General features: G+C 47.9%; 1 protein-coding gene across 2 annotated transcripts in view; it reads right to left on the reverse strand.

Annotated features, from left to right (window-relative positions):
• Positions 1-26,853, reverse strand: part of LOC143020329 (sphingomyelin phosphodiesterase-like) — a 181,204-nt gene that overhangs the window by 151,456 nt on the left and 2,895 nt on the right. The window contains exon 1 of one of the 2 annotated variants that reach the window (XM_076176650.1): positions 8,294-8,638. The exons of the other annotated variant lie outside the window; for it this stretch is intronic. The gene's annotated coding sequence lies outside the window, so the exon portion shown is untranslated. Of the gene's footprint in view, positions 1-8,293; positions 8,639-26,853 lie in introns of those variants that run through there. 2 annotated transcript variants of the gene reach the window in all.

Consider the following 26,853-nt stretch of genomic DNA (forward strand, 5'->3'; position numbering starts at 1 on the left):
TTTGTGCCGAAACATCGTTCGTGTGAACTGCGCTGAAGTCATAACCTCGAAATTCGTGGTAGTTCGTGAATCCTCAACTATTTTATTAAGTGCTGACGTAGTTTCAAGGAGCTGAAATATCAGCAGTTCATAGGTATGGTAGCAGCTGTTGTAACAACCCCTTTACTTCGAGGCCTTTCTTCTTACTCGCGCATGCACTCCACCTCTACACTATTTTCTATCCTCTCGTTCCTTCCCATCAATTATCCCTACTACAGGGACCAACGACAATTATTTTGCCTTTAGAAACTAAATACTACATCATTCACCACTCAAAGTAAAAAATAAATAAATAAATAAATAAATAAAAATAAATAAAGTTATATAAAAAAAGTAAAAAAAATCCTAGTAGTGATCCTGTGAGGTCGACATCGAAGAGAATCGTCTCCCTGTTGTGTATCTTCAAAACCCCATCCATGTCCTCAAAGACCGGTTAGTCGTGGTGCATCTCTGAAGGGCTGGCGCACAGAGTCTGCACCGAGCCCTAAAACGTCGTCATAAACTTAAGGTTCCCCCCTCCCCCTTACTTTCACGTCATTAGAGCTGAGAACCAGCAACAACCGCTACCTGGTAACAAACAGCTCCACACTAACGCTACATGACTGTCCAAATTTTCTCCCCCCCCCCCAAAAAAAAAAAAAAAAAAAAGATCTAAGGGAGACTCCGAAGAACTTTGTTGATTGATGTCGTGGGACGGCGAGTTTCCTGTGCTGTAACACTCGAGCCAACGCTGTTCCCTATTATGCAACCTTTGGCAATTGCCAAGACAGACTTCCTTGATGCAGACTCGTGACCTTTGACATCCAAGCCTTCCCCCAGTTTCCCACCCCGCCCCTCTCCGCTCCGCTCTGCTTTCCCGCGCCAAGGCGAACCAGGCCGCTAAACCAGAGATTAACCAACACCGATCCAGCCAGCGTTCAGGAGGGATCGCCACTGATGTTAAAGGTATAGCTGGAAACTATGGTAGTGGTTCGAGTACAAATAACGCGACAAGAGGATGAAAAATTACGTACATGAATATACCAAAAGCTTCCCCCCCCCCCTTACACGGGAGGAAAAAAAAAACGTTGTGGTAAAACTAGTTTCACCCCACCGAAATCTCAGGGAGGGTCAGCTGCCGGCCAGTGGGGTTACAAATGTCCAATCGATAAAACTAAATTATCAATTTTTTATCTTTTACTTTTACAAGGATGAAAAATTATTCATGATTATTCAGTTTTTATCGATTGGATATCTAACCCCACAATAGCCGGCAACGGACTCTCCCAGGGATTTCGGTGGGATGAAACTAAAGACATTTCGACCCCTGATGAGGTCTTGTTAAGAAATAAATATATTACAGATTCTTGGTTACGTGTTTATTCAGGTGAATTCTGCAGTAACCATGCGACCTTATTCCACTCACCAACACTACGGTTGGCGAAATTATTTCCAATTTTAAGTTAAATCTACGCCCTGCCAGTTTCAAGACAACTTCTCGCCCAGTTAGTTTTTAATGTACACCTGTTTAACATCTTGTAACATCCTTGTTCTGAAGCACTTGACATTCTTTAGACCAGTGTTTCTCAACCAGGGTTCCCCGGAACCCTAAGGTTCCGAAAAAGGTCCCTAAAGGTTCCGTGAGACCAAGCGAAATAAGCTAATGCACTTTTGACTATTTATTCAATTTCATGTACGTAATATAATTATATACGCACGACATATTCTTGGTTATCGTAATAATATAATAGAGACATCCTATCAACTATTATTACGATGAAAATAAAATGAGATGGTACTTTTTTTTTTTTTTTTTTTTTTGCGCAGGGGTTCCTTGAGACATGCAATTTATTTCAAAGGTTCCGCAAGGGTAAAAAGGTTGAGAAACGCTGTTTTAGACCAACTTTAAATAAAGTCGAGATGAACGCCAGCTTAATGCAAAGTAAACTTGGACCTTTCTTCTCGGCCCACATTTTACTCGCTTGACATTCGTTACCACTTTGTGTGCTCCAGTAATGACGAATCCCGTTAAGACTCGCCGCAATATTCACGCTTCATAGGCGGCACAGGCTTATCTACGTGTACATATATGTATTGGGGCCAGTCAACTACTGCGGGGCTGTAGGTTTCTAGTCAGTGAAACTCGAGGTACTTATCTCGCACACAAGCAGAAAAAAAAACGCGGGCGCGCGCGCTAACTCCCAAACACAGATAAACGCATTTGCAAACACAAACAACCGGAAACACACTATCACAACCGCAGACAACCGCAAACACACAAACCCAACCCAAAACACGTATAGCCGCAAATACACACACAACCGCAAAACACCTAAAAAATACACAACCCAAAACACACAACCGCAAACACACACACACACCTACCTTAGCATAGCAAATTAACTTCCCCGTGAACAGCGGCATCAAATGTCACACTACTCATACTAAACCAGCCCACCAACTGCTCCCATTGGACAGCGTGGGTGTAGTTCAAGAGCAAGCGCACAAGAACACAAGTTGAACACCTTTGGGATTATGAACATGTGCCTCAATTCTGAGCATCCGTTGAAGACTGTCGAGGAACCAATGACGGGTACCTAGAAGGTGCAGCCCCGAGGGGCTGGCACTTTGTCTCCTAACTGGGCCCAAGATGTCTCAATTTTACATTCACATTTTTTTTTTCAGACATTGAGCTGACAATTTGCGACCGGTTCCCTAATCCGAACCGATGATACAACCCCACAATGATACAACAATTTAACGATTCCTCCCATAGAGAACTGGAATTGGGGGTTGAGGGTTGAGGGGGGGGGTATCTGAGGACCTTTGCCGGCCACTGGGACTTTCCAGCAAGTGAAACTCGAGCCAATTATTAAATTAAAATCAGTCTGGAAGAAGTGGAGGCATCGAGAATGATTGCGGCCACCGGACCGCTTCTCGCTTCGATTCTGACGCCCTTTCCAAAAATCTGGAAAACAGTCATGCCAGGTCACAGGGGTTAACTGGACTGGGTTATCAAGGGGGGGGGGTAATTAAATCTTTTGATCTATGGGTATTCCACGAGTTTCCAATTAAAACTGAACCCACTGCTCTCGTATGCCGGGGAAAAAGTAATACAAAAATTCGTGTGTGTGTGTGTGTGTGTGTGTGTGTGTGTGTGTGTGTGTGTGTGTGTGTGTGTGTGTGTGTGCGCGCGTGTGTGTGTGTACACGTATGTGTGCGTGTGTGTGTGTGCGTGTGTGTGCACGTATGTGCGCGCGCGCGTGTGTGTATGCTTGTGTGTGTAATAACGCAAGTGCGTAAAATGCATGTAGTGCTCCGTAGCTTCTACAGGATTCGAGCTATTCAAAATAAATGTGGTATTGATATCCGGGTTTAGTTACAGGTAGTCTCGAACCCGATGACGTAACTCCTCGGCTCTACTCACTGTTGCAAAGTCATTCTTACACGAAAACTTTGAACATTCGCAACGAAACCCAAGTCATATCGAAGTCAAACGATGATCGAGTCTCCCCGTTGCTCATGACTTGCGCCTCTCCGTCCTTCCGGATCCGGGAGTGACGAAACAACCGGACAGAAGCCGGTGACCTTTTCCGGTTATGTCGGTGACCGTACCCAACCGTAATAACCGCTGGTATGATCGACCCCAAGACGTGCCATTACCACGTCACTACCTTTAGGCGAATCTAGAACAGGAAGGAGAAGGCGGCCACGAATTCTAAGTTTCAGAAAACCTGTTGATAAATTTAAATAATGGAGATGTCAGTTGCAGCTAATATTATTACGTTATCCATTACACTGGTTGTCTTTGCGATTACGAAAATCACACTTGCGTCTGAACCTCCCCCCCCCCAAAAAAAAAAAAAAAAAATCGGGTCATAGGGGAACCCTCAACTTGTTCTGTTACACACTTCACAAAAAGCCACATCAACACCGCCTCCAGCATCACCACCTCCAGCACCGCTTATCGTGTTTAATACACGGCAAAGTCGCCACAAGTGATCGCCATTTTCAGAAAAGTTTGACTAATGAAGCCAACAATACAAATACTGACAAACGTGAGAAGCAAAAACTTGTTAGTCTTTTCAAACGGTTTCATTCTATATTCCAAAATGTAACGTTCCTTGTGGCAAGTCATGTCTAGTTTCGGAAAATCAAGGATTTTCAAGAATGGGAAAATGATTCTGGTCTTTTACACGAATACATTTCATACATTTACACACATTTACATACATCTCGTACATTTATCTTGTACTTTAACATAACTAACAATGCCTCCTGTAATAATTGGCCACCTTTCTCGAACAGCAAATAATACATTGGGCTTGTGCCAAATCCATTACCACACGCGAACGAGTAATTTTTTACGTTCGTTTAGCAACGTCCGCACGTTCGTCACGCATTCGCCAGTAAACGAGAACGTCAAGACCTCGTTTTACGTTTCTCTCTCCGATCATAAAATGTGACGTCATACTTTAAAGTTTCCACGCCTACGTACCCCATCCACGTTGCGATCTGATCTTGAGGCCTCCGGACTTGTCCAATCGACACACACGATCCAATCTGATCGGATACGATCAGGTCTGTCCTGATGCCTTAAGATCAGATCGAACCGTGGATGGGGTCCCTTAGTCCCTTTCGATCTGCTGAATAAAACTGCTTGGCTCTTTCTATATTGAAATGCGTGAAAGGAAGTCAATAGGCCGAAACACTAATTTAGCCCAAAAACCCAAACCCACCAATCAGTAGAACGTAATCCTATGACGTCAGCAAGAACTAGATACAGAAGCCCACCACTGGATACAATGGTTATACAACATTTCAAACCCTGAAAGTCTTGTCATACCCGCTGAAGGAGATCAGATACCCTAGAGCTGGTCAGGTGACCCGCTTGACAAAAAGTTGCGACACCCATCCCCCCCTCACAATTCTCCCTCGTTTGTTGCAAAACTCTGCAACTTTTATTGCCTGCCCCTTCCTGACCACCGAAAGGTCAACTTACCATAGCCAAGTACCTGAAGAAGGAAACGGTAATCACCATATTGTGGTTGAAGGCCATCTCAAATAAAAATGTTAAATAAGAATGAAATAAAAAAAAAAAAAAAATACATTATATACAATTGATAAAAGGTAACGAATGATGCATTTCCTCAAAAAATTACTTTGATCACCTTTCGCTATCAAATCACCGAATGTCGAAAAATAATTAGAATCTCGCTTAACATGGTGTTTATGTCCAAGACGATGTCAAAGTTCTGTACTTTCGGTGTATCAACAATCTATACAGAAAGATTACACTATACAGATGTACAGTACATACCAAAAGGTCTTGTCCCCTTTATAAGAGGGCTAGCCACAATACAGATCTTTATTGAAGATGTATAATCCCTCGTTTATACAAATGGCCTTTTCCCTCTTGTAAGGGGGTTGGCCGAGTCATAATCATCAGGGAGTAAAGAAAACGGGGGATCCCCAGTTCCCCATTCAGTCGTCCTTTACGAGGCGCTTGGGAACAGTGTGGCTGTATTCTTATCCCTCCCCAAGGGAACACGAGAGAATTGGTGGTGCACCAGTAGTGGCACGGGAGATTTAAAATGGCAGCAGAAACGAGGATATTGAAAGTTGAACATTAGCACATCATTCCTCTACGACTGAAGAATCATCTACCGCAAAGGAGTGTTGCGTTCCTCTGGGCCCAAGGGGTGTCCGCCAAGTCTCTCCCACCACCACCTCAAAAATGTAGATTGCAGGTAACTATGCCGGACAATACACCAACACGGAAATCCTCAATGTTAGAAACAAGACGTTGTTCCTAAATCAATATACCTGAAGCATGTTTTAATATTCTAGTATATTTTTCAAAGACATTTCCCTTTCGAATATTTGCGGTTTTCTGATCTAAAATATCCATTGGAGAAACTCGTTTGTTTAAAGATCAATGATTCAAAGAATGACCATTGTCCCGATGCTGCCGTGACGTCACTGTGGGTGAAAACAATGGGTCTCATTGGTAATGGAGGCTATTGTCACTGCTAGTCTTTGGGTGCAATGGATTCGAACCCTCCCCCACCCAAACGTACACATACAAACACGCACATATATACACACATACATACACTCACAGCTACACACACAACATACAAACCCGCACATACATACAAGCACACACGTACAAACACATACGAGCTCTTGAGTTCTCTTCCGGGAGGAAAATAGTTGTCGATCACATGTCCAACACGTGATCCAAGACCATGGTGAATCTCACACGTTGATACGTTGATACGGTAACTCCTTCCTTAAGGTACGTTTTGCTCGGTGCGATTATCGCTCAACGATGATCGTTTATGGTTCAATGACAAACGATTGTCTACAACACTAATTCTTTCCTTCTGAACTGGGCAGTTTTGCCGCAAGGTGCAAAGTACAAGGCTGGTAACTTTAACCGACCCCACCAACGCGCTTACCTAAATATGATGCCAGGTAGTAGGATGCGCGTCACCCGCCATTGGCTGTGGTGGTAGGCTAATAATCACGAGCAAAACGTACCTTAATTCTATTCTGGATAAATCCTGACTACTTTTATTGAAGTTAGTGTGGGGGTGGGGGATCATCATATAAATTATATGGATAATAGGGTGTGGTAGGGGTTTACGCCGACTCCAAGGTAGGGTTGTATGTAAAATGTCTATGTTGATCTGTCGTCCTTAAGGATAGAGTCGCTGGTAAGCCAACGGCAGTGTCCACTGGTAGCCTTGGCTTAAAATGGAGTTGCTCTCAACAGAAGTTGAACTTCCACATTTTCACTTGTTCATCTATTTGTTTTTGGACATGTAAGCACTCTAAGAAGGTTTGTGTACATTATTTTGCCTTGAGAAACTAAATGCTAAATCAGTCAATATATATATATATATATATATACATATATATACATATATATACATATATATACATATATATACATATATATACATATATATACATATATATACATATATATACATATATATATATGCATATAATATATATATAATGTATACATATACATTATATATACATATACATTATATATACATATACATTATATATACATATACATTATATATACATATACATTATATATACATTTACATTATATATACATATACATATATATACATATATATACATATATATATACATATATTATATACATATATATACATATATTATATACATATATATACATATATTATATACATATATATACATATATTATATACATATATATACATATATTATACACATATATATACATATATTTACATATATTATATACATATATTATATAGATATATTATATACATATATTATATATATATATATGAAAACAAATGAAAAATATAATATTAATAAAAATAAGATCAAAACAAACATAATACCCGATACCATAAATACAGTACTTCAATACTCTTATTTTCGAAAGAAGGAAGAGAATATGTATCCTTGTATTTTGGAAATTCACTCGCGTTACGAGACCCGTGACTGCCTTCTCACATTTGGACAGGACGTTCCGATGTCGAAAAGAACCCTCAATGCCTAAACATCACCCAAGTCCTTTGTTAAACACGAACTGCTACAATACCGAGGGATAGAGTAGAGTTGGACGTTATGTATATAATGCAACACACGAAAACCTTCAGTGTGGATTGAGGAGCGTCTCCACCACGCCAAGAAGACTTCACGGTCCTCCTTGTAGTACAAATGTACAAAGTATTGTTATATCGAACTGAGTAGCCCTATTAGTCCTCCTGAAGGGCCATTTGCACGGTCAAACAGGTTTGTCAAACAAATGTTTGAAGAAGTTTGACAGTGTGAATGGGGTATTTGGTTGTCAAACACGTTTGACAAACCGGGTTTGACCGTGTTGTTCAACAGGGAACGTACAAATTTAAGAATTTTCCAATAGGGAAAACTTGTTCTCTCGTGGGTTTTGGACCGTTACCATTTAAGTTTCCACGAGGAGTATTTCCATTGTCGTTACTCGCCATGCAACGACAACGGCGACGACGGCTACGAGTTTCATGCTGCCGACTCAACACATTCAAGGTGGCGCAGTTTTGCGCATTTATTCTGGTTACCGCCTGACCGTTTCCATACCGATTCGACAGAAGCCTCCCTCGTCACTCCAAGGGTCCGAATCTCTTGCATCGGGATTAGCGCTCTTCGCTTGAAACGACTTGGCGCCAATTAGAGAAACCACCCAACCCGATGCAGTCAATAAGATCCGACCACATACCTTTCCAGCAGCGATGGCGAAGGAAATCTCCAATTAAACTTGAGTTCGCGAGGGAAGACTGACACGGCCGAGCTCAGGCAGCGGCGCTTTTCACACGCGAAATTACGCCAAAGCGAAGAGTCTCGAAGCTGTGAAAGCCTTGCCTGAGAACATCCGTTGACCCAGTTTACCACAGTTAACTGCCAGCAGAGACGGGGCGAGGGCGGGGCCGGAGATGAATACCCTTAAGAGTGACACGGAAGGGACGAGGGACGAGGGCTCTGTTGGCACTGAGCCCAATAAAGAAAGCACAGCTACAGCGACAACACAAGCGTTTGCGTACGCGTGCAAACGGCGCGGGTGCAACGCGAAGTGTGTAACTTTTGGGGCCGCGATAACGAGTCATCGGAGGGGACGAAGTGAAGACGTGGAGGAAGAGGGGGGGGGAGGAGGAGGTGGTGGTAGAGGGGCGAAGGACAATGGAGGGGAGCGGGGAAACGAGTGGAGGATAAAGACGAGAGGACCACAGTCGTGGCAAAGGCTGCCAAGAAGGGGCGAGGGTTGGGGTGCAAAGAGAAACTGAGGACGAATTAGGCGGCATTACCTCCCCCACACCCTCAACATGATAGTGGGTGCCCCTCAGAAGTGGAACTATAGGGGAAGGGAAGACTAGAGTTGTGCAAGAGTGGATGGTAGACTCAGATTGATTTGATTTATGAAATTTTTGGCTTGAAGGCCAAACTCAGAGAGAGAGAGAGAGAGAGAGAGGGGAAAGACGAGAGGGGAGAAAGGGGAAAGACGAGAGGGGAGAAAGGGGAAAGACGAGAGGGGAGAAAGGGGAAAGACGAGAGGGGAGAAAGGGGAAAGACGAGAGGGGAGAAAGGGGAAAGACGAGAGGGGAGAAAGGGGAAAGACGAGAGGGGAGAAAGGGGAAAGACGAGAGGGGAGAAAGGGGAAAGACGAGAGGGGAGAAAGGGGAAAGACGAGAGGGGAGAAAGGGGAAAGACGAGAGTGGAGAAAGGGGAAAGACGAGAGGGGAGAAAGGGGAAAGACGAGAGGGGAGAAAGGGGAAAGACGAGAGGGGAGAGAGGGGAGAAAGGGGAAAGACGAGAGGGGAGAGAGGGGAGAAAGGGGAAAGACGAGAGGGGAGAAAGGGGAAAGACGAGAGGGGAGAAAGGGGAAAGACGAGAGGGGAGACAAAGGGGAATGGTGAGAAACTAGAGAAACGAGGGAGGGAAAGGAGAGAAACGAGGGAGGGAAAGGAGAGAAACGAGGGAGGGAAAGGAGAGAAACGAGGGAGGGAAAGGAGAGAAACGAGGGAGGGAAAGGAGAGAAACGAGGGAGGGAAAGGAGAGAAACGAGGGAGGGAAAGGAGAGAAACGAGGGAGGGAAAGGAGAGAAACGAGGGAGGGAAAGGCGAGAAAGGAAAGATGGAAAGGCGAGAAAGGAAAGATGGAAAGGCGAGAAAGGAAAGATGGAAAGGCGAGAAAGGAAAGATGGAAAGGGGGGAAAGGGAAAAAAGGAGGTAAAGGGGGAAAGGAGGTAAAGGGGGAAAAGGAGGTAAAGGGGAAAAGGAGGTAAAGGGGAAAAGGAGGGAAAGGGGAAAAAGGAGGTAAAGGGGAAAAAGGAGGGAAAGGGGAAAAAGGAGGGAAAGGGGAAAAGGAGGGAAAGGGGAAAAGGAGGGAAAGGAGAAAAAGGAGAGAAAGGAGAGAAAGGAGAAAAAGGAGAGAAAGGAGAAAAAGGAGAGAAAGGAGAGAAAGGAGAAAAAGGAGAGAAAGGAGAAAAAGGAGGGAGAGGAGAGAAAGGAGGGAGAGGAGAGAAAGGAGGGAGAGGAGAGAAAGGAGAAAAAGGAGAGAAAGGAGAAAAAGGAGGGAAAGGAGAAAAAGGAGGGAAAGGAGAAAAAGGAGGGAAAGGAGAAAAAGGAGGGAAAGGAGAAAAAGGAGGGAAAGGAGAAAAAGGAGGGAAAGGAGAAAAAGGAGGGAAAGGAGAAAAAGGAGGGAAAGGAGAAAAAGGAGGGAAAGGAGAAAAAGGAGGGAAAGGAGAAAAAGGAGGGAAAGGAGAAAAAGGAGGGAAAGGAGAAAAATGAGGGAAAAGGAGAAAAATGAGGGAAAAGGAGAAAAATGAGGGAAAAGGAGAAAAATGAGGGAAAGGAGAAAAAGGAGGGAAAGGAGAAAAAGGAGGGAAAAGGAGAAAAAGGAGGGAAAAGGAGAAAAAGGAGGGAAAGGAGAAAAAGGAGGGAAAGGAGAAAAAGGAGAAAAAGGAGGGAAAGGAGAAAAAGGAGGGAAAGGAGAAAAAGGAGGGAAAGGAGAAAAAGGAGGGAAAGGAGAAAAAGGAGGGAAAGGAGAAAAAGGAGGGAAAGGAGAAAAAGGAGGGAAAGGAGAAAAAGGAGGGAAAGGAGAAAAAGGAGGGAAAGGAGAAAAAGGAGGGAAAGGAGAAAAAGGAGGGAAAGGAGAAAAAGGAGGGAAAGGAGAAAAAGGAGGGAAAGGAGAAAAAGGAGGGAAAGGAGAAAAAGGAGGGAAAGGGGAGAAAGGAGGGAAAGGAGGGAAAGGAGGGAGAGGAAAGGATAGAAACGGAAGGGAGGAAAAGGAGAAAGGGAAATGAGAAAGGAGGGAAAGGGGAGGGAGACAGGGAGAGAGACAAGAGGGGGGAGAAAGGGGAGAGAAGGGAGAGAAGAGGGGGAGAAAGGGGAGAGAAGGGCGAGGGAGAGAGGGAAAGAGGGTGAGAGGGAAAGGGGGGTGAGAAATCTGACATGGACAGGTGTAGAGATAGAAATACATATTGGGACAGGCAGGGACATAACTACAGACAAATGTGGAGACGAATATTAACAGAAAGAAGCGGTAACAAGGACAGACTGACAGAAAGCAACCGTGACTGTTACAGGGACAAATTGGGAGACGATCCTGGAAAAATAGGGGGACAGACAACAGGAACCGTGACTACACCTAGCCAAAGACGAGTAGGAAGGGAGGCAAAGAGAATCAGACACATGGGCGCAGATATGCATGTGGGAGGTGGGACCCCGTAGTATCGAGGCTCCAGGATATCGTGATAAGGTTCCAGGATATGGAGGTGGGAGTGGTCGGTGGCTGGAGATAAAAAAGATCCGGGAAGGCAAAGAAACAAACGAACGGACCGTGGAAGAGAACAGGAATTGGAAGCCTGGCTCTTTCTGAAGGGACGGAGGATGTGTTGCTGAGGTGTGGCAATGGTGGTGGAGGTGGGTGGCAATGGTGGTGGAGGTGGGTGGCAATGGTGGTGGAGGTGGGTGGCAATGGTGGTGGAGGTGGGTGGCAATGGTGGTAAAGGTGGGTGGCAATGGTGGTAAAGGTGGGTGGCAATGGTGGTAAAGGTGGGTGGCAATGGTGGTAAAGGTGGGTGGCAATGGTGGTAAAGGTGGGTGGCAATGGTGGTGGAGGTGGGTGGCAATGGTGGTGGAGGTGGGTGGCAATGGTGGTGGAGGTGGGTGGCAATGGTGGTGGAGGTGGGTGGCAATGGTGGTGGAGGTGGGTGGCAATGGTGGTGGAGGTGGGTGGCAATGGTGGTGGAGGTGGGTGGCAGTGGTGGTGGAGGTGGGTGGCAGTGGTGGTGGAGGTGGGTGGCAGTGGTGGTGGAGGTGGGTGGCAATGGTGGTGGAGGTGGGTGGCAATGGTGGTGGAGGTGGGTGGCAATGGTGGTGGAGGTGGGTGGCAATGGTGGTGGAGGTGGGTGGCAATGGTGGTGGAGGTGGGTGGTAATGGTGGTGGAGGTGGGTGGTGGTAATAATGGAGGTGGTGGTGCTAATGATGAAGGTGGTAGTAATGGCGTTGGAGGAGGTAATGGTGGAAGTGGTAATTGTGGAGGTGGTGGTAAGGGCGTTGGTGGAGGTACTGGTGGGTGGGTGGGTGGTGGTAATGGCGTTGGTGGAGGACGCTTAGTTGGTATTTGTGGAGGAGGTTGGTGTTGGTGGTAAGTGCTGGATGATCGTGTTTGTCTGATGACGGCGTGGGTGGGGCAACCCACTTGAAAAAACAAGTTTCCACTTCGCTTTGGGAACCTTTGAGAAACCGACTTCAAGGTCCCATTGGGACAAGAAGCGGAAGGGAGCGCTCCAAAATTCATTTGCAGGGAAGGTCCTCATCAGTATAGCAAGTTGAGTGGAACACTCGAAGTCCATTTCCAAATATGACTTGCAAAATAAGTGCAAGAAAAACCTCACCATCTATTACTCTCCCCACTGCACCCCTTCCCCCTCTGGTGTGTTGGATGCAGAAATGTTCGTCAATGCTTTATTGGGTGGGAAACTTTAGAGTCAACATTTTAGAAGTTTTAGTTACACCTTTATGGGTCAGTTATGCATCACTTTATGAAAAGAATGATGAATGGTTTATCCGAAAATGTAAAAAAAAAATTAAAATATTGACTTCAACAATAAAACAAGATTTGACAACATTACTAAAATCACCAATTTATCGTTTTTGCCATCGTAGCCCCTTTTTTCCTCTTCTAACTTTAAACATCTAATTTACCACAACTACTTTATTTCTATGGCGCGATACTGTAACCAAGGATTGAAGCGCTAATGTCCGTAACGAAATGCAATACGCTGCTTAGTCCTGGACTAAGGGTGGGGATAAGTCACCTGGGAACAAAGTCATCACAAGGACACCGATGGCCACCGAGGGACACAGGGGGACATTTGCGGACACAGGGGATCTGTGGAGAAAGAGGGACACCCGCATCAGTCCTTCGGAATTTATATGTTGCACGCTTGAGTTTTATTCGTGTTGGACTACATGCTAGGATGGTTAACGGGGCTATTCAAAATCCCATGTACAATACATTGTACAACAAGGATCGTGAGGTCTTCTTGGCATGGCGGACGGACACTTCAATCCTCATGAAGGTTGTCGATATTTACATTATAATGGTAACAGCATCCAACTCGAGCCTTCCACACACTAATGCCATGACCTACGCTTAGAGCATAGTGAGGTCCTTTCGACATGAGAATGTCCTGTCTGCATGAGATATGTCAGCCATGACGAATAGAATTCATGACACCAGGATACAGGATATACACAATAGAAAAGATTAATGTTGTATCAAGACTGCAGGACAAAACACAGATAGGTGGACGTGAAGTTGCAACTAAATAGCTGTGAAAGAAGAGCCGACGCCCATTTATAGGGTCCTCACTCACGCTCAAAAATACATCTAAAGTCTGCGAATCATGTAATACGACACTGAGGAAGAGTGGCCAATAAAACGAAGGAGAGCGAAACCAAATGGGACAATTTTCTTTTTGCAAGATATGGGTATCTTGCACCCGAGGCTTAAAACAAAAACAATTGGGCTGGATCCAAGAGTACAAAACCTCGCCTGGTCAGCCTCCCGCCCGTGACAAGCTTCAAGGGCAAATTCCACCGACTCTGATGGGCCCTAAATCCATCCTCAGTACTTCCCAGTTCCACCAGTTTCTTGCCAGTACCTTAAGTAGAGTGGGCAAAACTTTTTGCCCCCAAACGATAGACCTGGAGCATGTTTGTTTCGAACAATGTCCTTGATACGACAAATGCCAAACGACATCCAGTGTTACGTGGGAATACGACTTGATTTCCCACTTCCCAACTTCATAAAGGACAAGCTGGAAAAGCCTTTGGTACGTACAGTCACATGCAAAAGTTTAGAAGCATCCATAGTTTATTATACAAAATTAAAATACTTTGCCGGCAACTAGGTTTCTTCTATAAGAAAATTATCTAACAAACAGGAAAATATATTACGTATTCGAAATTATAATATGTAATATAATTATACATATTATATATTGACGTTGTGAGAAATGTAGCGTACGCCAAAACTTTTGCCCGTGACTGTATGCGCTTCTAGTTATTTTCTTCATTCGATAATCGTTATGGAAATGGCTCGGACCAAGAAAATTGATCTGTGATGGAATGTGAATGCTACACAGTGTCCCCTGTGGTATCAACTTGGAGAATGCCGATGGAGTTTCCACAAGAAAGGTGTATTACTGATGATGCAACGACAAGACAATGCAAGAGGAAACTGACGACGTCACAACGAGAGAGAATGTAGGTACAAAAACATTTACCAATTCAACCTATTTACCGAAGAAAAAAAAAAAACACCAAAGCAGACTCAACCTATTGTCGCCCACCTATTTAGTTTGGATAATTTTTATTTTGTGCATTGTGTTCAGCGGGACATCTATTCAAACCGACCCAAAAACAAACTAAAGTTATTTACACCATCTGGAAGTACAGCTCCGCCTACAAAGTTGTATCCCTTTGGTGGCAATTCTAAGACCATCCCATTGAGACGCCCCCCCCCCACCTCCTCTGCTTACGTCACTGCAATCAACAGTGGTCAATCCGTTGCCCCAGGTCTTTCGCTTTTGTGCTCTGGTGACATAATTGGAAGCGTTCTGGTCTCGCATTCACTAGATGTGGGTTCGAATCTCGCACTCCTATTCCCATCAGTGACTTATCTGTCCCATCAGTCCAAGCACATAGGTCAAAGGTGACAAAGGTGACAAAGGACACCACCGAGTCTCTTGCAGGAGACCCTCGGCCTCCAAGTAACCGACAACGGCCATGGGCGGGCCCACAAGTCACCCAAGAAAAACACTTTTGAGGATTGTTAGTGTGGGGGCGTTGTAGAACGAGGTGCTCTGTTTTGTGTAATGGTTGCATCTAGGGCAGTTTGAATTTGTGGCCAGGCCTATTTTATGCGGACGCCGTTTCAATACTGGATGGTGTCCTGAACGAAAGCGTGCTAGTATAGGTTCTTACTTCTCTTTAGAGCAGTGGTTCCCAAACTTTTCAGCTTCACAACTATACGTACAAAGTTAACATTAATCCTAATGCCGGGTACCGCAATGTTTTCTCAAGTCTTATGTCACCCCTCCATTACCCCCGAAATTTTTTTACCTCCCCCCAGGGGTAATCTACCCCTAGTCTGGGAACCACTGCTTTAGAGGGATTTTTCTGTGTGGCTGAAGTCTGGTAGATGCTGATGAAGTACAGTTTGATGTTCTGTCTTCAAGGACTGTTAAGTGATCTTTGTGTGAACGTGTCTTGCGTGTGGAACAGGTGTCACCAGATCCTGCGTGTGAACTCTAATTTACCTTGCTGTGGCAAGACCACAATGTTCACAGACACAGGAAACTCCTAGGGATTTCCCAGCTTGTACAAGAGCGGGGCTGGTGTTGGGGGCACGAAGGGACAGCAAGGTCGATCTGACACCATTATTCAGTTCTGGTCTCGAACGAACTGCGTAGTAGTTACCAGATCAGAAGAAGTGGCCAGACACCTCGAGATCAAGCTGACGAGAACTGCAAATGCCAAGTAACCTTAGACACTAGAAGCTCATGAACACGTGTACAAAAATGAACACACATGCTACAATTAATGTTATTGTATCTAGACGAGCAGGCTTGAGGTGGACGCATGCGAGTGAATGGGCGCGGGGGTGTAGGCCCCCCCCCGAGGGTGTAAGGGCTCCCCCCCGAGGGTGTAAGGGCTCCCCCCCGAGGGTGTAAGGGCTCCCCCCGAGGGTGTAAGGGCCCCCTCGAGGGTGTAAGGGCCCCCCCGAGGGTGTAAGGGCCCCCCCGAGGGTGTAAGGGCCCCCCCCCCGAGGGTGTAAGGGCCCCCCCCCGAGGGTGTAAGGGCCCCCCCCGAGGGTGTAAGGGCCCCCCCCCCGAGGGTGTAAGGGCCCCCCCCCGAGGGTGTAAGGGCCCCCCGAGGATGTAAGGGCCCCCCCGTTGGGTGTATGGGCCCCCCCCGTGGGTGTATGGGCCCCCCCCGTGGGTGTAAGGGCCCCCCCGAGGGTGTAAGGGCCCCCCCCCCGAGGGTGTAAGGGCCCCCCCCGAGGGTGTAAGGGCCCCCCCCGAGGGTGTAAGGGCCCCCCGAGGGTGTAAGGGCCCCCCCCGAGGGTGTAAGGCCCCCCCCGAGGGTGTAAGGCCCCCCCCCGAGGGGTGTAAGGGCCCCCCCCGAGGGTGCAAGGCCCCCCCCGAGGGTGTAAGGCCCCCCCCGAGGGTGTAAGGCCCCCCCCGAGGGTGTAAGCCCCCCCCCCCCGAGGGTGTAAGGCCCCTCCGAGGGTGTAGGGCCCCTCCGAGGGTGTAAGGGCCCCCCCGAGGGTGTAAGAGCCCCCCCCCCGAGGGTGTAAGGGCCCCCCCGAGGGTGCAAGGGCCCCCCCGAGGGTGCAAGGGGCCCCCCGAGGGTGTAAGGGCCCCCCGAGGGTGCAAGGGCCCCCCGAGGGTGTACGAGCCCCCCCCCCGAGGGTGTAAGAGCCCCCCCCGAGGGTGCAAGGGCCCCCCGAGGGTGTAAGAGCCCCCCCCCCCGAGGGTGTAGGGGCCCCCGAGGGTGTAAGCCCCCCCCGAGGGTGTAGGGCCCCTCCGAGGGTGTAGGGCCCCTCCGAGGGTGTAGGGCCCCCCCGAGGGTGTAAGGGCCCCCCCGAGGGTGTAAGGGCCCCCCCGAGGGTGTAAGGGCCCCCCCGAGGGTGTAAGGGCCCCCCCGAGGATGTAAGGGCCCCCCTAGGATGTAAGGGCCCCCCCCGAGGGTGTAAGGGCCCCCCCCAAGGATGTAAGGGCCCCCCTAGGATGTAAGGGCCCCCCTAGGATGTAAGGGCCCCCCCCGAGGGTGTAAGGGCCCCCCCCGAGGGTGTAAGGGCCCCCCCGAGGGTGTAAGGGCCCCCCCGAGGGTGTTAGGGCCCCCCCGAGGGTGTAAGGGCCCCCCCGAGGGTGTAAGGGCCCCCCCGAGGATGTAAGGGCCCCCCCAAGGATGTAAGGGCCCCCCTAGGATGTAAGGGCCCCCCTAGGATGTAAGGGCCCCCCCCGAGGGTGTAAGGGCCCCCCCGAGGATGTAAGGGCCCCCCGAGGATGTAAGGGCCCCCCCGAGGATGTAAGGGCCCCCCCCGAGGATGTAAGGGCCCCCCCGAGGGTGTAAGGGCCCCCCGAGGGTGTAAGGGCCCCCCCGAGGGTGTAAGGGCCCCCCGAGGGTGTAAGGGGCCCCCCGAGGGTGTAAGGGCCCCCCCGAGGGTGTAAGGGCCACCCCGAGGGTGTAAGCCCCCCCCGAGGGTGTAAGGGCCCCCCCGAGGGTGTAAGGGCCCCCCCGAGGGTGTAGGGGGCGCGACGGCGTAGGGGGACGGGGGCATGAGTTAACCTCACTGTTAGCCAGCGCTTCTATCCTTGGAGACCCCGTTTAACAATTGATGCCATAAAGGTGGTAAAGGTGGTAAGCAAATGTTGCATAAACAACAAAGTCATCGCAGTGAAGAGCAGAATGACTTCGCACAGAAGCAACACTTAAAAAAAATCCTTTCAACATATGCAGTCCTTTTACAAAATTTGTTCTAACGCACAATACTTTTACTGAAGTGCATCTCGCTCTGAACGGGCTAAAATAGATGAAGCATCCTTTTTTTCTTTTCTTTTAAGAACAAGTTTGAGGCTAACACAACAAGTACGTCTAAACTTGCATGGCATCAAGTTTTTACTATCTTGATAAGCAAGCAGCTCCAGCTCAGCAGCCTTGGCAGCTGGTAACCGGGGATGGAGTGTCTAAGTGTATATAATGAATTGTGGGTAAAGAATGCTGCGGGAGCCTCCTTGCCACCTCAGAAGACATGACAAATGCAAAAGAACTAATCTATTATCTACAGGATCCATTCATCATTCATTCATCTTTATCACTATTTCCATACTCGTTTATTCATTTATTCATTCATTGATGAGGAGCATTACCAAGAGGTATGTAGCTCCGGCCGAAGCAGTCACCTTTGCCCTATGTCTCTGGACTGTCGAGACAGGTAACGGTCACTGCTGGGAATTCGAAATTAGTGCGGGATTCAAACCTAACCATTTAGTGGTTATGTCACGTTATGTAATAGGATTCTTTTCCATTACGAAAGACAGTAACAAGTCATTTCCAAAGGCTAAAGCCCAACCAATGGCGGTCTATCGTCATATTGAGGTTTATTGGAGCCTTTTGTCTGTGACAGTTGGCGTGACATACGAACGGCTGACGCAGCGGGGGATGTCATATCGGCGCGAACGTGATTTCCTCTCATCTCAAGGCAAACTACTCCATTGCGAAACCTTAAATCATCCTCAGAAGAAAAAAAAAAAAAACGAACCACACCCTAGGACTGCGTAACCGACTTCACCGCCATTTATAAAAATAAATTACATTCTTGACTTCAATTCTAATATAAATCTAATTTCCCACATCAAGATACCCATCAATCAGCATTAGAAATATTATTACCACTATTAGTAACAAGACTCAATCTGTGGAAGACTCGCTATCGTACGATTAAAAATAAATACGTCTACAGGAACACATTTCCAATACGAAAATATAATTTCGTAACCTGGACACGCGTGACAAAGAATAGGTCAAACGTCACAACACAACCCTTCGCTCCCTATGTGCAGTTGCAAATAAAGGAAAATATCCCTGAAACATGCACGATTCAAAAGAACACAAGAAATAAGAATGAAGGAGACTGCAAGGGACCACTTGGCCTCCATGTCCAACTGGAAAAAATATATGAAATAGAAAATAAAAGGAACCTTCATTGTAAATATGTAAGCCCCTGAAATCGGGATTTCTTGGGAAGTGTAAACGGAAATGCCGACCACGATAAAAAAAAAAAAAAAAAATCTAACCAAATATTAATGGGTGGTGGCAACATCCTGTTCACCACCGAACTCGTCGAATTGAAGTTTCGATTTTGCACACCAACATTCACAGAACCAAAAGACAATGTAATTGAAATAGAGTCACAAAACACAAAAAGTAAATAGAATTAAATTACATTAGATACAGTGAATTAGATAAGACCAAGTAAACGAATAAAGAAATGAAAACCAAGAACGGACTGGGTTTCGTCAGACGACGACCCTCCTTGCAGTTGTATCCAAGCCAAAAAGTGGCAAAACGAGCCCATCTCCTCATTCTCGGGCTAAACATTTTTAAACCTTTCACAACTTACAAGATCGTTCTGGCTGTCCTAAAGGGATTTTTATTTTTTAACCTGCGAAGAACTTGCGCATCCAAAGACAAGCACTCTGTACAGTTTTACATCCTGAAAATAAAAGGAATTTTGAAACAGGCGCGGTTTCAAACGGCGGTGAAGGGAACGCGTGTGGTTAGGAGAAAACGGCACGGGGGAGGGGTTGGTTACATATGAAGGTGACTGCAAGAGACCATAAGGCCTACATTAGGAAGTTCCATATCCATCACCACCTATCATCCCCCATCCATAAACTTGTAACCGTTTCTTAAAGCAACCGATAGTTTCAGCGCTCACTACATGGTTACTAAATCTATTCCATTCGTTGATCACCTTATTAGTAAACAAGTTCTTGCCCACTTCCTTCTTAACCCATTCAACTCCGATGACAAGATGTCTTGTCATTTGGTCAAATAAAACAAAAAATCATAAAACACCAAAATGTTTGATCAAACACCAGAAAAATATGACGTCAGTCCTCGCTTCGCTCGCAGCGAAGCGAGGACTGACGTCATATTTTTCTGGTGTTTGATCAAACATTTTGGTGTTTTATGATTTGTTTTATTTGACCAAATGACAAGACATCTTGTCATCGGAGTTGAATGGGTTAAATCTAAATTTGTCCAATTTAAATCCATTACTGCGAGTCCTGCCCCGTTTTAATATAATTACCTTGTTTGCGTCACTTGTTAAAACCTTTGATCCATTTGAACACCTCTATTAGATCACCCCGCACTCTGCGTCTTTCCAGAGTGCAAGTTAAGGTGCCTAAGGCTGACCTCGTAAGGTAAATTTCTGAGCCCATCCATCACTTTGGTCATTCTCCTTCGTATTGATTCTAGTGAACTGATGTCCATTCTATAGGACGGAGACCAAAACTATACCACAGTCAAGAATGGGTCTAACTAACGCCAGATAGCTTGATAATTACCTCAGCACTTCTATTCGTAACCGTCCTAGCAATGAAACCTAATGCTCCGTTTGCTTTATTCCTGGCACTAACACACCGTTTCCTGGATTTAAGGTCAGGACTCGCTAGAATTCCCACGTCTCTCTCGCACTCCGTTCTCTAAAATCGTGTTATCTAAGCTATATCTGCTTTCAAGGTTGTGTAGCCCCACGTTTAACAAGCTGCACTCAGATATTGAAGTCCTTTTGTCATTTCACCGACTATGTAAACAATGTTAAGATCTTCCTGCAGAATCTGCATCATCATCTGACCTATTTTAGTGTCAGCAGACTAACATCACTATTAATCCCATTGTCCAAGTAGTTTATACATAATGAACAATAAGGTACCCAAAACCAGAGCCCTGGGGAACTCCACTAGAAACATTCCCCCCTTTGGAATTTACACCGTTATGGTGACCCGCCGTTTTCTGTCACTGATCCAAGCTTTAATCCATTCAAACACTTTTCCTCCTATGACATGGGCTTTATTTAGTAGTCTCTGGTCAGGCACCTTGTCGAAGAGAGAGAGGGAGGGAGGGAGAGAGGGAGAGAGGGAGAGAGGGAGGGAGAGAGGGAGAGAGGAAAGGACAAAGGGAGGAAAGGACAAAGGGAGGAAAGGAGAAAGGGAGGAAAGGAGAAAGGGAGGAAAGGAGAAAGGGAGGAAAGGAGAAAGGGAGGAAAGGAGAAAGGGAGGAAAGGAGAAAGGGAGGAAAGGAGAAAGGGAGGAAAGGAGAAAGGGAGGAAAGGAGAAAGGGAGGAAAGGAGAAAGGGAGGAAAGGAGAAAGGGAGGAAAGGAGAAAGGGAGGAAAGGAGAAAGGGAGGAAAGGAGAAAGGGAGGAAAGGAGAAAGGGAGGAAAGGAGAAAGGGAGGAAAGGAGAAAGGGAGGAAAGGAGAAAGGGAGGAAAGGAGGGAGGGAGGAAAGGAGGGAGGGAGGAAAGGAGGGAGGGAAAGTAGGAAAGAGGGAGAGAAAAAAAAAGTAAAAGGGCAAATATGAATATGCAAGACGCGAGTTAAAGGTTTCTTGTACCTCTGCGACATCCCCACCCCAGCCTTCGCTAAGCTTACTAAACACATTCAATCCTAACCAAATGCACATAATTAAGTGACGTCATCGTCGCAACGGCGTTAAGGTAATCCCCTCACTACGGCCAGCTACCCTACAAATTTTATTCTGGCTAACGACGGGCGATTTCATTCAGCTGAAAGTGACGTTGCTAGAATCGAAGGCCAAGGGTCATTTGACGACCTGGAACGTCTACAAATTTATTTTATTCATATTTAATCTCTCGATTTCGTTTATTTTTTTCTTTTCTTTCCACACTCACTCGTTCAGCCGAACTACCTTATCCAGCTTCAAGGCGACTAAGTATCAGGGCCGAGGAGGACGAGAAGGCGGAGAGTAAAAAAGGAGGGAATTGATAAAGAGTGGGAGAAAGGAAACCGAGGAAAATAATAAATGTGGAAAATAAAAGTGGGCGGGGCAGGAAGTGAAGAGAAAAGAGGTTGAGGTAGGGGAAAAAATGCAAGAAAAAATATGCAAGGGAGGAAGCGGGAGGGGCAAGTAGCAATACCATAAACTAAATGACTCCTATTATAGTATAAAAAGCGAGGAAATAAATGACGAGAAGGGAAAAAACAGGAAGCTAGCGCTGGTTCAATGACATTTACGAATGAAGATGAGATAGAGAAAAAAGGGGGATGAGATGGATAAAAAAGGACAAGAAAAAACTAGGTAGACAAAGAATAGATGTGCAAAAACTTGACGCAAGGATGAAGAAACTCGCTGTCAGCTGATACAGGCAATGTCCTGGTAAATCACAGTCGTGTACACAAGCTTGTACACACTGTATATATGCGCGCCCGCGCACACACGCACACGCGCGCGCACGGACGGACGGACGGAAAAGACAGGTAAGCAGATCAAGGACACTATAGATGCAGATAAAGGAAATTTATAGAAACTTGTAGGCATGAGTAAAGGAGAGGGAGCATAAAGCATACGAGAGTGGATGGGATAGGAGGATAGGTGGGGAGGAGGGGGAGAAATGGAACAGGTGGAGGATAGGGAATGGGACGGAGTACATGACAATGCGCTGGTGGTGTAATCTGAAGCGTGTAGGTTCGAATACCACTTTTCTGATTACCAACAGCGACTTACCTGCCCCAACAGTCTAAAAGCACAAGGCATAGGTGATGGCTTCAGCCGCAGCTATGCAGCAAGAGGGAGTGGAGACCGAGTACACTGGAGATAGACGGGAGTGAGAGTAGTGGGGGGGTCGTCAGCGAGAGTGCGAGTAGTGGGGGGGTCGTCGGCGAGAGCGCGAGTAGTGGGGGGGTCGTCGGCGAGAGCGCGAGTAGAATGGGTGTCGTCGGCGAGAGCGCGAGTAGAATGGGTGTCGTCGGCGAGAGCGCGAGTAGAATGGGTGTCGTCGGCGAGAGCGCGAGTAGAATGGGTGTCGTCGGCGAGAGCGCGAGTAGAATGGGTGTCGTCGGCGAGTAGGGGGGCATGGGGGGTCGTCGTAGGAGAGAGCAACACGTCTTGAAACCGTTTACCTGTCATACCTTATTTAAACCTTTTGTCCAAGTTTGTCTTTCGTCAAGTTATATTACTACTAAACTTCCAGAGACGATCAGTGGTCGCAATATACACTTATGGTTTTCTCATCTCCGACAATTTGTTTTAGTGTCTTTTTTACACTTATTACCGCCTCTTTTCACTCGTATCCTATGTTAGCCCATTTGTCTTTTTTTTTAATACCTTACGAGACGATTCAGTTGTCCGGGGGATTTTACTAAGTCATGTTCACATACGTAATTTACTCTTACATTATTCCGTTTAAAGTTCTACTAGAACTTTTTTTTTCACCCTAATATCAGATACAACTTCACAGAAGGGTCCCAAGTATGTCAAAGCAACTTTTTATACATTTAGGCGGCACTAGATTACCACTTCGAAATGCCAACGGCCCAAGGTAAAGCAAGTTTCGAAGAACGCTAGTCGACCTACGAAGATACTTTAAGCGTAGATAGAGTACCAAAGTTGGGCTTAGGGTTGTGTGTGTGTTGCTTTTACAGTTTACGCATTAGTTTGTATTCAGCCCGGAGGCCAGACTGGGTAACGCGACGATTTCAGGACACTGGGAAGAAAAGAAAAGACTTTATGAAGACGCGGACGAAGCAGAGAGTGAAAGGACAACACTGTAGACACGAAGCAAACGACAAGAGTGCACCATCATCATCACTACCGGCGGCGGCCGCACAAGCGTCTTTCGAGTCACTCGAGTAGCCTCCTTGGGCGAAGTCGTCGTTGCCGTCACAGACGTCTTCGATTGCGGCGACGACGACTACGTGGGTGTGGGTAGGATTTGGGTGGGATGAGGGCAAGGGCGGGGAGAGGGCGAGGGCAAGGGCGGGGAGAGGGCGAGGGCAAGGGCGGGGAGAGGGCGAGGGCAAGGGCGGGGAGAGGGCGAGGGCAAGGGCGGGGAGAGGGCGAGGGCAAGGGCGGGGAGAGGGCGAGGGCAAGGGCGGGGAGAGGGCGAGGGCAAGGGCGGGGAGAGGGCGAGGGCAAGGGCGGGGAGAGGGCGAGGGCAAGGGCGGGGAGAGGGCGAGGGCAAGGGCGGGGAGAGGGCGAGGGCAAGGGCGGGGAGAGGGCGAGGGCAAGGGCGGGGAGAGGGCGAGGGCAAGGGCGGGGAGAGGGCGAGGGCAAGGGCGGGGAGAGGGCGAGGGCAAGGGCGGGGGTGAGGCTGGAGTGGGGATGAGGGTAAGGGTGGGGGTGAGGCTGGAGTGGGGATGAGGGCAAGGGCGGGGGTGAGGCTGGAGTGAGGGTGAGGGTAAGGGCGGGGGTGAGGCTGGAGTGGGGATGAGGGTAAGGGCAGGGGTGAGGCTGGAGTGGGGATGAGGGTAAGGGCAGGGGTGAGGCTGGAGTGGGGATGAGGGTAAGGGCGGGGGTGAGGCAGGAGTGGGAATGTGGGTAAGGGCGGGGGTGAGGCTGGAGTGGGGATGAGGATGGGGGATTTACTGTTGTAGTTAAACGCGTGCAAAAACCGAATGGGAGAAATAACGTAGATTAGTAGAATTTGACGAGGAAAATTATCTACGGTAAGAAAATTACACACAGGTATTATATATATATATATATATATATATATATATATATATATATATATATATATATATATATATTGTAGGAAGTGGACAAATTGAATAAAATACAAAAAAAAAAATAAAAAAAAATGGGAAAATAGTGGGTAGAAAATTCCGTCGGTGGGTATACATAGCAAAACTCTACGGTATGAAAACAAACATTAGTAGACCAATTATTTACGGTAGGTACAGACAGGAGGAAAATTATCTGCGGCGAGAAGCGAGGACAATTACTGTAACTAGAAAATAACCTACAAGCAGAAACGAGAAAATGATCTACGGAGAGAAACTATAACGAGTAAAAACATGATGGGAGAAGGTAGTGGAAGGCAGTGGGAGGGGGGGTGAGCGAGGGTAGTGCAAGGCAGTGGGAGGGGGGGTGAGCGAGGGTAGTGCAAGGCAGTGGGGGGGGGTGAGCGAGGGTAGAGCAAGGAAGTGGGGGGGGTGAGCGAGGGTAGAGCAAGGCAGTGGGGGGGGGGTGAGCGAGGATAGTGCAAGGCAGTGGGGGGGTGAGCGAGGAGAGTGCAAGGCAGTGGGGGGGTGAGCGAGGAGAGTGCAAGGCAGTGGGGGGGTGAGCGAGGGTAGTGTAAGGCAGTGGGGGGGTGAGCGAGGAGAGTGCAAGGCAGTGGGGGGGTGAGCGAGGGTAGTGCAAGGCAGTGGGTGGGTGAGCGAGGGTAGTGGAAGGCAGTGGGTGGGTGAGCGAGGGTAGTGGAAGGCAGTGGGTGGGTGAGCGAGGGTAGTGGAAGGCAGTGGGTGGGTGAGCGAGGGTAGTGGAAGGCAGTGGGTGGGTGAGCGAGGGTAGTGGAAGGCAGTGGGTGGGTGAGCGAGGGCAGTGGAAGGCAGTGGGTGGGTGAGCGAGGGTAGTGGAAGGCAGTGGGTGGGTGAGCGAGGGTAGTGGAAGGCAGTGGGTGGGTGAGCGAGGGTAGTGGAAGGCAGTGGGTGGGTGAGCGAGGGTAGTGGAAGGCAGTGGGTGAGTGAGCGAGGGTAGTGGAAGGCAGTGGGTGAGTGAGCGAGGGTAGTGGAAGGCAGTGGGGGAGTGAGCGAGGGTAGTGGAAGGCAGTGGGGGAGTGAGCGAGGGTAGTGGAAGGCAGTGGGTGGGTGAGCGAGGGTAGTGGAAGGCAGTGGGTGGGTGAGCGAGGGTAGTGGAAGGCAGTGGGTGGGTGAGCGAGGGTAGTGGAAGGCAGTGGGTGGGTGAGCGAAGTCTAAAATATTGTAACCGAAGTTGTTGCTACTCTAACGAAGCACCTAAAGCAAATGACATGCTAGCGAGAAATGTCTAACGTTTTTTCCACTGCCCTCCCTCCCCCCTTCCTTCCACTGCCCAGGGCAGTGGAAGGAAGGGGGGAGGGAGGGCAGGGCAGTGGAAGGAAGGGGGGAGGGAGGGCAGTGGTAAAAACGTTAGACATTTCTCGCTAGCATGTCATTTGCTTTTGGTGCTTCGTTAGAGTAGCAACAACTTCGGTTACAATATTTTAGACTTCCATAAGAGCATCTCAGCAATATATCTAACATTCGTACAGGTTCAACTTAGTTCGTCATTACACGAGAGTAATGATACATTTGAAAATTTGAAAAACAAAAGAACGTAACCGAAGAAGTTTCGACTCGAACGAAATAGCAAGAGCAAGTAGCATGCTAGTGAGAAATGCCTAGTGTGCCCCCAGTGCGCGGGTGACGTTATCAGGCATGTGGTTCTCCCATTCACCTCGTTGCGGGTTCGAGCCCCGCACGTTTCTGCTACCCGGCTGTAACAACTACCTACCCCCCCCCCACCTCCATCACCAGCAGTCCCTAAAGCGCATAATTGGGCAAAAGAAACTGCTAGGGTACTTGGGTTGCAGCAAGTTTGTGCCTTTGGCGTCGTCGTCCTACCACTCGTAGTGGATAGCTACTTTATATGCTGTTCAAGTTTCCACGAATAATTGGTCGTCTTTTTCAAACTTTCATATTTTTTCTCGCCTGTATACTGTTAACTATGCAGTCACGGATCTTGACGCCTCGCTGTATTAGAATGGGAGTAGATTCGTCCAAACCAGGTTGGAACGACGATCATTCCATTCTGCCAGGCCGCAAGGCTACCTTGTTGCACTGTGGCATTACACGCGCGCGCACACACCCACCCACGCGTACACGCACACACCCACCCACGCGTACACGCACCCACCCACCCACGCGTACACGCACACACCCACCCACGCGTACACGCACACACCCACCCACGCGTACACGCACACACCCACCCACGCGTACACGCACACACCCACGCGTACACGCACACCCACACCCACGCGTACACGCGCACACACCCACGCGTACACGCGCACACACCCACGCGTACACGCGCACACACCCACGCGTACACGCGCACACACCCACGCGTACACGCGCACACACCCACGCGTACACGCGCACACACCCACGCGTACACGCGCACACACCCACGCGTACACGCACACCCACCCACGCGT

This window comes from Oratosquilla oratoria, chromosome 39 (genome assembly GCF_046742065.1).
Source record: "Oratosquilla oratoria isolate Oo_2021 chromosome 39, ASM4674206v1, whole genome shotgun sequence".
In the NCBI taxonomy this organism is placed as follows: Eukaryota; Metazoa; Arthropoda; class Malacostraca; order Stomatopoda; family Squillidae; genus Oratosquilla; species Oratosquilla oratoria.